Source organism: Dermochelys coriacea, chromosome 7 (genome assembly GCF_009764565.3).
Source record: "Dermochelys coriacea isolate rDerCor1 chromosome 7, rDerCor1.pri.v4, whole genome shotgun sequence".
NCBI lineage: Eukaryota > Metazoa > Chordata > Testudines > Dermochelyidae > Dermochelys > Dermochelys coriacea.
Window position 1 is genome coordinate 31,331,580 of NC_050074.1, and position 12,674 is coordinate 31,344,253.

Below are 12,674 nucleotides of genomic sequence, written 5' to 3' on the forward strand. Positions count from 1 at the left end.
ACCCTTCTGTCTTTCTCTAAATGAAAACTGTGATTCTAACTCATCCCGAGACTCCAGGAGCTGCTCTAAAGCCAGAAGTGGAAACAAGATGTCCTCCCTTCCTGTCCCCCTCTTTAATCTGCTAGACCCATTCCCCTCCCAGAGCTGGGAATAGGACCCAGGAGTCCTGACCCTCCCTGCCACCCATCTCTGGTGAGCATGGAGGAGTATCCCCCATGTTGTCTTCTGGATCCCAGGACTTTCCTGGGACACAACCCTTTTTGGTGATTTTCCCCTGCATTTCATGCAGTCTCCTGAGTGTTCTCCATTTATGCTGATGGAGCGATACCATCCCCATGGCTTTGCTGCAGGCAGCTAATGTGTGGGACCGGCTTTAGCCAGGCTCCAAATGTACCTGCTCCAATCTATGTGTTAAGCTTACCTTCCTGCTACGCCACTCCCTCCTCTCTGATCAAGTTGGGCTTTAGACTCCTACTTCCATCGATGAGGCTGCAGCTTTGCAAACTCCAAGGGACTTTTTATATCCACAGTGGGCATCAGTTCAGCCCGACCTCTTTTATCCTTCTTCCCAATCCAGCACACCCTGCTGACAGTGATATATAATCAGGCTAGCCCTCCCCAGCAACCATGCACATTTCGGGGGCCGCCAGACTTCAATTCAACTCGGCTCTTTGTAAATCCATCCTTTTCAGCGTCAGGTTCCAGTTTGCAGTCTGAAGGAATTTTTATTTCCTTGCAGGTTGTCCCAAGAGCCTCCCTTTTTTTCGCAATCTCTCCCCCCTTGAGACTTGGTGTCTGATTCCTCCTGCTTTCTTCCCAAAAGTTACTTAAAACAGGATAATAAACCCAATCCTTTCTCAAAGCCCCCCAGCAGCAGGGTGTTCTTGCATGACCAAGCTGAGGGATTTGTATTCACATCCACTCTGTGGAGGCAGAGTTGTTGTGTTACTCAACCATGGAAGTAGCTCCCCTCCAATCCGCTTGACATACGCTGCTGAGTTGTCACGGCTGACTTCGAAGGGGGAGCGGGCTCTGCTGCTTTTGCTTTATGAGGGGATAGCTTTTCAAAAAAGAAAAGGAAGGGAAAAATCCATTCCCACCACAGGTTGGACGTGAGATCAGCCCTTGCAGTGAGAAATCCAGGGTATTATCCCTCTAGGTTGCAACTTCTCCCCTGCAAAAATGATTGGACAAAGCTATTAGGTAAAGGGTATTTGCAAAGGAGGAAATAGCAGAGTTGCTGGCCTAGTAATTAACAGCCATTGAGCTGTGTGTGTGCAATCTGACACTGCCAGTAGATCAGAGGAACACACACACAGAGGTTGACACACACATTCACACATGTACACAGATTTGCACTGAGAAGGACATGCACACAGATCGACATAAACAGACTGATGTAGAGATTGACACACAGAGACTCCCTAACACACAAATATGCACAGAGACTGAGACACACAAAGAAACATAGGCAGAGAGAGACACTCACAGGGACACACGGTCACACACAGACCTGACACACGCGCACACAAGTGACACACACACACACAGAAGCACATATACATACATATGATCTAACTGTCTGTCTCTCTCTCACACTCTCTCTCTCTCAGACACAGACACACAGTCTTTCACTCAGACACAAACACATACGGAGTCTGTATTTCGGTGGATCAGAGTTGGGAGAAATAATTGTGCCATCCTTCATTGCCAAACCTATATTCATACCTATGAAGCTGCAGACAAACTAGAGCAAGCGGTGACAAGTTCTAGGTACTCAGAACTTTGTGAAAACGAGAAGCCCCTTAGCTCAATCTCTGGATTTGGCTCAATGACCCACATTTTTCAAAAATGACTTAGTGATTTGGGGGGGCCTGACCTGAGACTCCCAGAGTTTCTCAGAGGGGACTTTCTGGACACCAGGTGCCTGCATTTCAGAACCCCCTCTAAGAACAAAACATCCCCAAATCATGAATTTGTTTGGAAAATGTAGACTCTTGTGGATGGACTTTTTAAGTAATAATATAGCGCTTTCCACCAGTAGACCTCAAAGCACTTTACAAAGGAGGTCAATATCATTAGTTCCATTTCATAAATAGGGAAACCGAGGCACAGAGTGGGGCAGTGACTTACCCAAAGTCATACAGCAGGCCAGTGGCCAAGCAGGCAATAGATCAGGTTTCCCGAGTGCCAATCCAATGGTTTATCCACTAGGTCACAGAAAGTGGGGTCAAATGCGTAGACATAGGCTCCTGAAATCGGATTTTCAAAAGTGGCAAAGACATTTAGGAGTGGAAGTCCCATTGATTTTAAATGAGATTTAGGCTCCTACGGCCCAGATACTCAAAGATATTTAGGCTCCTAACTCACATTGAAACTAGGCACCTAAATACCATTGAAGATCTGGGCCTAAATGACTTTTGAAAAGGAGACTTAGGCTCCTAAATCACATAGGCACATATGAAAATTGTGCTCTAAGTTTCTAAGTCACTTAGGGGTTTTTGAAGATGTTCCTCTAAAAGCCTATGAGACTTTTGAAATTGGGACTTGGGCACTTGTGAAAATGTCACCCATTAAGCACCATCCCACAATTAATTTCTAATTCCCCACTCCTTTGAAAATGTTGTTATGGTAAGGCTTGGAAGCACCAACCAAAATGGATTTTTGAACTCCTTTGAAATTTCAAAATCATATTCAATTCAAGATGGGTCTGTTTTCCATCCTCTCACCTTCCATCATCTGCAAAATGTTTTCAGCTGAAATTTTGATCACAAATATCCATCAGCATTTTATTATTTACCAAAAATTCCAGAAAGCAGCTTCTGATAGAAAACATTCTGTAGAACTTTTCACCAAAGAAGGAAAGATTTTTCTAATGTTGATGATTTTTCATGAAAGTTTAAAAAAAAAAGTTTTTGGCTGGGGGAAAAACGTAGTTCATAAATTTCACCCGATTCTAAAACTGATGAACTTTGGCGAAAACTGCCTTTGGAGAAGCCAAAATCTCTGAGCCTCTGTAATGCAGAGGAATGAAAACTAAGAAGATGATCAGAGATTAAATTTCAGAATGAAATCAGAACAACATGATCTGTGTTCAATCAAGGTTGTATACACAGGGGACATTGCCTTGGTCAGTAGAGACTTCTGTGTCTTTGAAATGTTCAAGGAGGGTGGGGATTTCGTTCAGTCACACAGACATGGGTTAGTATTGGCATAATGAAAAAATGCTCCCATCCCGCCTGAGGTTTTTTGATTCTGCTCGGAGATGAGCCACATGGCTCTCCCGAGAAAGAAAAGAACAGAAGGGGGAAAAGCACGAATGAAGGCATGACTGGAATAAATGACTTCAAGATGGAGCTGTGGGGGGAAAGAAAAAGAAAAGCCGTCTGGTGGCTTTTTAAACCATTTCTGCTAGCATGGGGTGTTGACAAATTGGCTTAAAGTTTCAAGGCTGCATGGTATGGTAAGAATCCTTCGCCTGGCATTATCCGTGCTGCCAGAACTTGTGTTATGGAAATCGGGAGCCTGCAGCGTGGATTTTTCCAATTAATTTCCAGCAAATGGGATTTTCACAGCCCATCTCTGGAACCCCTTGCTCTAACTTTCCGTTCCGCCTTTCCTCTCTTTTCAAGCAAAACCATATGGGCTCGTGGTGCAAAGAAATGAAGTTTGTGCTCCAACCCTCCCCCTTAGAATCAGACCCCCAGAGGCCAGATTTTCCAGGGTTCAGCACCACAAGTGAGGACCAGAATTTTCTCCCTCAAAAGCTCAGTTCCCATCCTGCTGAAAAGCCAAACATGAGTATCCTGCTGAGTGTGGGCTGGAGAAATCTTGTCCAAATTGTGGGGCTGGGACGGTCCCAGAGCTCAGGCTCCGGCCCAAGCCCAGAAATCTTCACAGCAATGAAATAGCCCCACAGCCCGAGCCCTGTGAGCCTGAGTTGGCTGGCACAGGCCAGCCACGGGGTTTTCTTTGCTGTGTACACATACCCAAAGCCATCCACACTCTCAACAGCCTGATCTTCCTTGCAAGCCTGTCGCTTCTAATAACCTGGAACCCTGAGTGCTGCAGCTCTTTTAGCCCTGCTACCTTATGAGAGGAGCAATTCACCCTTGCAAAGAAAACCTGTGAATCTTCCTTCAACTCCTCCACTTCCTACAATTTGCTGGGCTGGTGAAAACAACCCAGCTTCATTAGTATCTCTGAGACCAGAGCCCCTGTTGTTGTGAAAGGGCGTTTGCTCCATTAGAGCCATTGGGGCCAGATCCCCAACTGGTGCAAATAGGCCATAACTCCACTGGAGCCAATGGATTCAGATCCCCAGCTAGTGTAAATCAGCATTGCTCCATCGAATTAAAGGGAGTTACACCGGGAACAACTGGTCATTAGAGTCCAGCTGGTCTCAGTCTCACCAATAATGTCTGGCTGATGCACTGCAGGGTGCAGTACCACTTGCTGCACTGGGGGTGACTTTTGGTGGGGCAGATCCACTCCAAGGCTGGGGCAAAGGGAGAAGATATAGCCCCCCTGAGAGGACAGGGCTGTCTGCACATGGCTCACTGCAGCCTCTACTCCCAATTCCCCCTCTCCCCTTCCCCACCTGCGCAGTCCTGACACTTCTGGTTTCTGGGCACCGATGGACGCTACTTTACACCAGCTGGGAATGTGGCTCCGCGCTGCAAGCCAAAACTGGCACCACATAGGCCCGGTCAGCAGCAGCTTCAAAGCCCTCTCTTATTAATGAAGAATTCCTGGTTCATTTCAGCACTGAAAGAAACCTGTGTAATAAAAGGCGCTAAGGGGGGTCTCAGGGCCCCGCAGAAAGCACAGGAAGCATGGGGCGGCTCTGCCAGTAGAGCACAGGAAGCGCCGTGCCGTTCTCCCAGTGGGGTTATGGATACAGATAATCCCCCTTCCCTCTTATTCTGCAAAACTCAGAGGTGAAGCTTAAATCCCCTTTGATGTTATTACAAGCGCTTTTTTCCGTTCAATTAATAGCAAGGAAAAGAAGTGCTGTGAGAGCTCCCCAGAGCCAGGTACGCCGGTAAATATTAACGAAGGCACCAGACTGGATCTGACCAATGACCCAGCCAGCCCGGCATCCCATCCTCACCCTTTCACCCCTGCTAATCACACCAGTGGGCCCATCTAGCCTGGTATTCTGTTCCCTCTCTCTGCCCCCAGATCAGATCAGTTGACCCATTTAGTCCAGTATCCTGCCTCTCACCCACCCCTGCCCAGATCAGATCAATGGGCCCAGCTAGCCTGGTATCCCATCTCTCACCAGAGGAAAGAAAGCCTGCCTCTGCTGTTCTTGGTACGTACTGTGTGCATGGCGGTAGCATCCAGGAGACCCAGACTGGGACACTGTTGTGCTAGGTGCTGTACAGTCCCTGCCCCAAAGAGCTTACGTTTGAAGTAATCTGTGCCTCAAGGTGCTACTGAAATAATGCAAATAATGCACATGCCAGAATTGGGCTTTGATCTTGGTACTACCATCATACCAATAATAATGTGCTCACCATAATGACTACTCAGTCTGGACTGGGGCCTCTATCATAATGTCAATAATAATGCACACCCTATAATGAGTCATTGATCTGGGTTGGGTCTCCAGTTGCTACTGTAATACTAATAATAACACACACATCGTTATGATACCCTGATCTCAGTCGGGATGTGTAGGCATTGCCATAATCTGGACAGCATAATGAAGCTACTGTAATACCAGTAACAATGCACATGCTATAATGATGCCCTGATCTCAGTCTGTAATGCTGCTGCCCCCTGCTGAATGGAATGAGAACCATATGTCATAGGCCCCAACCCGTTAAGAGCAGGGGGTGATTCTCCATTTATTCTCCATGATTCTCTGCACCCTGAGTCTGAGTCTGTGACTCTGTGACATTCTATGTCTCTTGCTAGAAGCAAACCCCAGAAGCGACTAGTCAGGCTGCGTTAGCTCCAGCCGGCTCCGAACGTGAGACTGGCCATATTTAAAGCAAGAGGAAATATCAGAGGATGGGGGAGATAGTTGTGAGCAAATTTGCAAAGGCATCTCACCAGCACTAGGGTCGATTGGGAATCTGCAGTGGCACATCCTACCCCAGGGTATCTGGGCTGCGCCGTCTCCCGGCCAGGGCAGCTAGAAGGATGCATGCAGCAGCCCTGGTTCCAGCCATCAGCAGAAGAAAGCGTCTCACACACAAGCGTGGCAACAGATTGTCACCAGAGTTGTGAAGGGGGAGAGCAGTGTTAATTACAGGCGGGCGGCAGGGCTCTTTGATCTTCCCCACTGCTTGCAAATTAGCATCTTAGGGTTTTTTTAATAATAATGAAAAAGCTGCTTTTGTTTCAAACAATCAAATGAATAAGTAAATACTCAGGTGCTGTTTGTGCAAAGCAGAAAAATCTGTAAAGAAGCAGCAGAGTGAACTAACCAGGTAGGGGAACTGGATTGGGAGGCCGGACAATCCAACATAGTTTTATGGGTGAAGAAGAGGCCTTGGAGGATTCCAAGTCCCTGAGCAGACATGCCAACTTACTGTTAATATGCACTTTTCATCAGCAGCTTTTAAAGAATTTACAAAGGAGATTATCATTATCCCCATTGTACAGATGGGGAAATTGAGGCACAGAGACAGGTGGAGTGATCTGCTTAAGATAACTCACCAGGCCAGTTGTAGAGCCAGGACTAGAACCCAGGTGTTCTGAGTCTCAGATCAGTGCCATATCCAGCATGTTTGCCCTGGCTGATGCTTGGTCTCTGACGACTGTTAACTTAGCAAATTGCTAGTGTATGTAAAGCCCAGGAATCAGGACTCCTGTGTTCTAATTCCAGCTCTAGGAGGGATGTGTAGTCTAGAGATTAAAAGAGATGGAACCAGGCATTAGGACTCCTCGGTTCTATTCCATTCCCTGAGGCTGCTCTAACTTATGCTAGCCCTAGAACAGTGGGAATGGCAAGGTGTATTGAAGCCAGAAGCCCCCCTCAATTCCCAAAAGGCAGGACCAGAGTAAATGAGAATAAGGCCAAAGATGTATAATTTTCTAGGCCTGGACAATGCAGAATTTATCCCTGGGGCATGGCTGCAGAGGGCAGCACAGAATAGAAAAAAAAGAGTGCATTTTAGTCCCTTTATATTTAAAAAATAATTGGAAACAGAATCTGCTTAAGAAAAAAAACCCAACAGAATAATTGGTCCTGACTGCTAATATTTTGGCACTGTTTTAAATATTCCATCTAAAGAAATTGGCCCCCCAAAGCCCCAGAATGGTTGGCTGGTTTGTGTGAAAATCCCTGCTTTCTAGCAGCCAGGGGTCAATGCAAAAGGGCTGACTCGCTCTCAATGCAAAGCATACATTGATTTAAAAGTGTTGGTCATTTATTTGAATGCCTCTGTGTGCAACATTTCACCGGCGTGCTCCATAAAATACAACATAAGCCTTTTGCAGTCGCATGCGCAGTGCATCCTGGCAGCAAAGCAGGGTACAGATTTTGTTGGTGGATCCTTTCTTATTGTCATAGCTTGGAGTTGGTAGTGTGGTTTCCGAATTGAAAGGGAGCTTCAGAAAGGATCTTCATGGAGTAATGGGCAAACAGCACTGAATACATCTTTTGGAAAGGGAGGAATGATCTGTAGGAAACAGGATTAGACTTGAGATCCTTCTAGTTTAGTTTAGAATGATCTTCTTCAGTCTCTCACTGTTAGAGCCCTGTCCAGTCCCTTCGCCTGTGCCTCTCCAGCATACGGAGAGAATTCACCTCTAGTTCACAGGGTCAAATCCAACCTCAGTCAGTAGAGGCAGAACTTCATTCCCTGCCCCTTGGCCCACGAGTCACATGAGCTTTGTGGATCTCACCCTAATTCCTTATGAAAAGGGGCCTGTATTCAAGACACCTTGGACCTGTTTTTCTGTCATCCCACATTGTGTGTGGTCCTTTGCCTAGTACAAAGTGAGCGGAAAACACAAAGGGCTGCTTATCCTTCACACGTGTGCAATCCTTTGCACTAGCACAGTGTTTAGTGTAAAACACTGGAGGCTTGATTCTCCATTGCCTTGGACCCTATGCTGTCATTTGTACTAGTGCAAAGTGAGTGTACAATACAAGAGGCCTAATTCTCCATCACTCTGCCCCATGTGTGCTCATTTGCACTAGTACAGAGCAAGTGTGGAATGCCACCCAGTTGGAACACTAGCATTTTACACTCTCTAGTGTAAATGATTGCACAAGGTTCAGAAAAAGAGAACAAAAATCCCTAGTGTTTCACACTCAATTTACACTAGTGTAAATGACTGTATAGGGCACAAGGCCACTGAGAGCCTCGCTCATTGCACCCTTTCAGTCACTGATTGTCCACCATGGAAACTGAACTCCTGCACCCTGCTCTGTGTCTACTGCCTCTTTAACAGCTGATAGCTCTTGAACTACCATCGTCAGGCCATCCTTCCCCTTGCTGGCTGAAAACCAAGATTTCCAATTACTTCTTGAATGCACAGAACTTTTTGCTCCAGACAGCAGATGCCAATATCAGATGGGAATTGAAGAAGCAAGTCCCCCACACCCCCAAAAAAATTTCCAAGAGAGTAATCGGAATTATGTGATTTTAAGGTGGAAAATTGAGTGGACAGTCTCTCGCCTTGCACAGGTCCATAGAAATTATATTCCAGCCCCAATGGACTGCATAAAATTACCCACTGGCAGACACAGCCCAGACTGAGAGGTGGGAACAGGCAACAGGGAGCATGTGCAAATTACTCTGAACTGAAATAGCCACATTGCAGCCTGCATCCCCTGCTCCATTCCTCCTCCCTCTGCCAGGAGCAGCCACCTTGTTGGCAGCTGCACCAGGCCCCCCAGTGGCAGCAGGTGGTACTGCACCTTACAGTGCTTCAAACCATGCAGCCCAGCAGCATTTTGAATGGATAGCACTGGGCTGGGGACTGCACCTGATGCCCAGCGCTGTCGTGTTAATTCCATGCTGGGCTGTAATGTGTCGCTGAGTGATGGCTTCCTTTTGGCCAACACATCATGTACTGAACCCGGGACACCCAGAGCTAAAAACATGAGCTGTGCCCACCTGAGCAGGTGGTCTTTAACCAAGGGGCCCTACCTAGGGGGTGGCACAGCAGGGGACTTGTAGCCGAGCAGGGCAAATAATGGGTTTCTCAGTGTATGACAATTCTGACAAATCTGGGAAAAAATGTATTTGGGGTCAAACAGAAAACAAAACTTTTCAAACTTTTCGGTGAGTCAAAAAGTCTAAACCAGTGTTTTGTTTTGGGACATTTTAAAAATGTTTTTAAATTAAAATAAAACCAATGGCAATTTTGCATTGAAAAAAATCAAAACTTTTTGATTTTTTCAGAATATCCGCCCCCCCCCCCAACAATTTGGCAAAACCAACACAAATTCAGGAAACGGAGCTGCATATTTTGCTGACAAAAGTTTTGGTCGGAAAACATCACCCAGCTCTTGCTGTGCTGTGCTCAGCAGCTGTTACGTCTGCAAGAGGGTGGACGTCTGTGTGTGGGGAAGTGCTAAGAGTGCAGTGGGACCCTCTGATTCTTTCACTCCTTGTTTCCATTGGAGCTGGCGTCCCAGCCACGACCTGACCGGCACCCTCTCCCCATCACAGGCTGCTGCAGACATTTATGGAAACAGCCCAGTGTGCTTGTCTGCTCCCATTCCCTGCCGCTCGCTTTCCTTGGTGACCTCCCTGCCCTTGGCCATCTGCAGGGATCTGAATGTGACACTCCGCTCCAGGGCAAGCCTCAGATGTTGCATGGAGCGGGGTAGATTCATTTCTTCATACTGCTGCAGCAGAACAAATGTGGCTTGATGCAATCGGGCAGACAGGCATTGTGATAAGGGCAGTGCGGCGGGACACAGGTCACCTGGGTTTTTCTGCTTGCTTTGCTGCGTCAAGCCCCTTCCCCTCTCAGTGTCACTGTTTTCCCTCCCACCCTTGTAAGCTGTTCAGTTCATGGACTGTCTATTACTGTGTGCTTGTGCAGCACCCAGCACAATGGAGCCCTGATCTTAGTTGGGGCTTGTGCATCACCTGGCACAATGTGGATTCTGATCTCAGTTGGGGTCCAGTCTCAGCTTAGGCACCACCGTAATGCTGCTAATAACAACACTGGGGGCATATGAAAAGTTCCCGGGCACCAGTAATGGAATGAGACTGGAACTACCTGCAGCAGCAGCTCACTTGAATCCGCACACACATGGGGACTGGGTGACACCACACCCTGAACTGGAGACCTAGATGACAGAGATGGGAACACAGCCTTGGTAGTATTTGAACTTGTAAACCCGGGTGAGTTGCTGTGTCTCAGCCATAGCCATCTATCCCCAGCCACCCATCTAACATCCATCTCTACCCTTACCTGCAGTACAGAGCCCCTCTATTAGAGCCCTCTATTGACCCATTGAGCCCCATCTTCCCCATTTATCTGTGTATCCCCATGCATAGCCCTGTCTCTTTCTCCCCTCCCCTTACTGGTTCTGCTGTGTGGAGCTCTGTGCCTCTGAACAGAAGCAGCTTAGCCAGCATACAGGGCTGCTTCCCAGCCTGTCCCTCACTCATTCCCAGGAGCTTTCACAGGAGCTGCTCCGGCTGGAGAGTGCCTGGTGAGTAAGAGCCTATCAGAGCATTTGGGAAGGGCCCACACTGAGCCCTGTATTTTGAGGGGAGTCAGGCAAGAGGAGGTACCCATTCCACAGGGTGTTTAATGTAGTGACAGCTATTTATACAGGGATCCCTTGTCTGGTGCTGAGATGCAGCTAGCTCTGGGGTGAGGTGCAGGGGCTGTTTACTTCAGGGATCCCTCACCTGGCACTGAGATGCAGATAGCTCTGGTGTGGGAAATCTGTTTATACAGGAATTCCTTGACAGGCGCTGACATGCAGCTGCCTCTGTGGTGGAGCAGTTGTTTGTACAGGGATGTATCACTTGGTGCTGAGGTGCAGACACAGGTTTGGGCAGATATTTATACAGGGATCTCTTGACAAGCACTGAGATGCAGCTGCCTCTGGGGTGGAACATTTCTACCCATGCCAGCAACACTTTAGGACGACTGATGTATCCAACAGCTGGTGGCTTGGAGAAATGGAATTAACTGAGCTGGATTTTAACCAGGGCACTGGGAGTGAAAATAAAATCCTGGCCAGAAACCTCCCTTCCTCCACCCACCTGGCCAGTTCTCTAAAGCTGGTTTCCCCCGGATCCCCAGCTCCTAAACTTCTGCTGCAGCATGCGGCACCATTTCACCAACACCTCAGCCTCCCTTCCATGTAGGCACCTGAGCTTTTTCAGCATAGATTCCCCCAGGCTTCAAGGACATTTCCAGTCTTCCTGCCGTCTGGCAGAGCAGCTGGTGGCATGGAGGGGAGTTTAAGGGAAGATTTATGAGACAAGTCAAAATTTAATTTGGGTGGCAGGGCCTGTGCTGCTGTGATGCTCCTGGGCCAAGATTAATTGCTGTCTTGCTCACAGCACTTGATCCTGCCCCCCCTCCATTTAGCATCCAGTGAAATAGTTCAGGCCAGGAATGGGGGAGGTCTGATACTTAGGGGGTGGGCAGGATCCTAGACTTTGCATAGAATATGGCATGAAATAGAATGGGGCAGAATGTGGATTTATGCAGGAAGTCGTGTGGACAGAGCACAGCACTCGGGGTCAGGACTCCTGGATTCTATACCTGGCTCTGGGAGGGGAGAGGTCTCTAGTGGTTAGTGTGTGGGGGGGGGGGTCGGGGGCTGGGAACGAGGACTCCTGGGTTCTATTCTCAGCTCAGGTCGGGAACACACATGTAGCTACAGCAGGGAGGGTCTGGCCTGTTGCCTTTACAGTGAGTCGTGTGCTGTCAGGAGCTATCTAAATAATAACTATTAATAAGACCAGATAATGGGAGTCTGGGGGGAGTGAGAGAGATTAATGAAACAGCACTCCCAGCCGTAACCCTCCCACAGCGGAGACTGGAGCTCGACTGCGCGCGCCAGATTGATTGAACTTGTACTATCTCCTCGGGCATTCCCTTTGTGCTGGACAGATCCTCAGCTGGTGTCAATCAGCAGGAGTTCTGCTGACTCCTGTGGAGTGATGCTGATCTGGCTATTGACGCCAACGGAGTGATGCTGATTTACACCAGCAGGGGATCTGGCCACTTTGAGTCAAGCGGAGTGGTGGGCGCTGCACAGACCTCAACAGAGATTGGAGCCCCCACTGTGCTGGGTGCTGCACAGGCCCCCACCGAGATCATGGCCCCGTCATGCTGGGTGCTGCACACATACTTTAAGAGACAGTCTCTGCCCCACAGCGTTTGCCATCTAAACAGACAAAGGAAGGATCATTATCCCATTTTACAGATGGAGAAACTGAGGCACAGAGCGGTGGCATCTCGGATTGTCAGAAAACCCAGGAACCCATCTCCTAGCCTAAGCAATCTGGGTACATAGGGAGCTTTAGGCAGCCCCAGGAATTGAACACAGTCGTCCCGCATCCCACTCTGCTGCCCTAACCCTGAAGCCAGGCCTCCAGGGGCCTTTCATAGCCTGTGGCCAGCAGCCTGTATCATAGATTCTTATCCCTCCACCTTTTATCCTTGCTGGGTTGGCATTGACCACAGCTTTTGCAGCAAATGAGATGTTGTAGCTCCGTGGGTTG

The 12,674-nt window shown here is 48.1% G+C and overlaps 2 protein-coding genes across 5 annotated transcripts in view; one reads left to right on the forward strand and one right to left on the reverse strand.

Moving 5' to 3' along the window:
- MACROD1 (mono-ADP ribosylhydrolase 1) overlaps nt 1-12,674 on the forward strand; it is a 185,308-nt gene that overhangs the window by 60,429 nt on the left and 112,205 nt on the right. The gene's annotated exons all lie outside the window — the stretch shown is intronic.
- The window catches only part of FLRT1 (fibronectin leucine rich transmembrane protein 1), an 86,252-nt gene that overhangs the window by 18,927 nt on the left and 54,651 nt on the right, over nt 1-12,674 (reverse strand). The window contains exon 3 of the mRNA XM_038409417.2: nt 422-1,174. The gene's annotated coding sequence lies outside the window, so the exon portion shown is untranslated. The remainder of the gene's footprint in view (nt 1-421; nt 1,175-12,674) is intronic.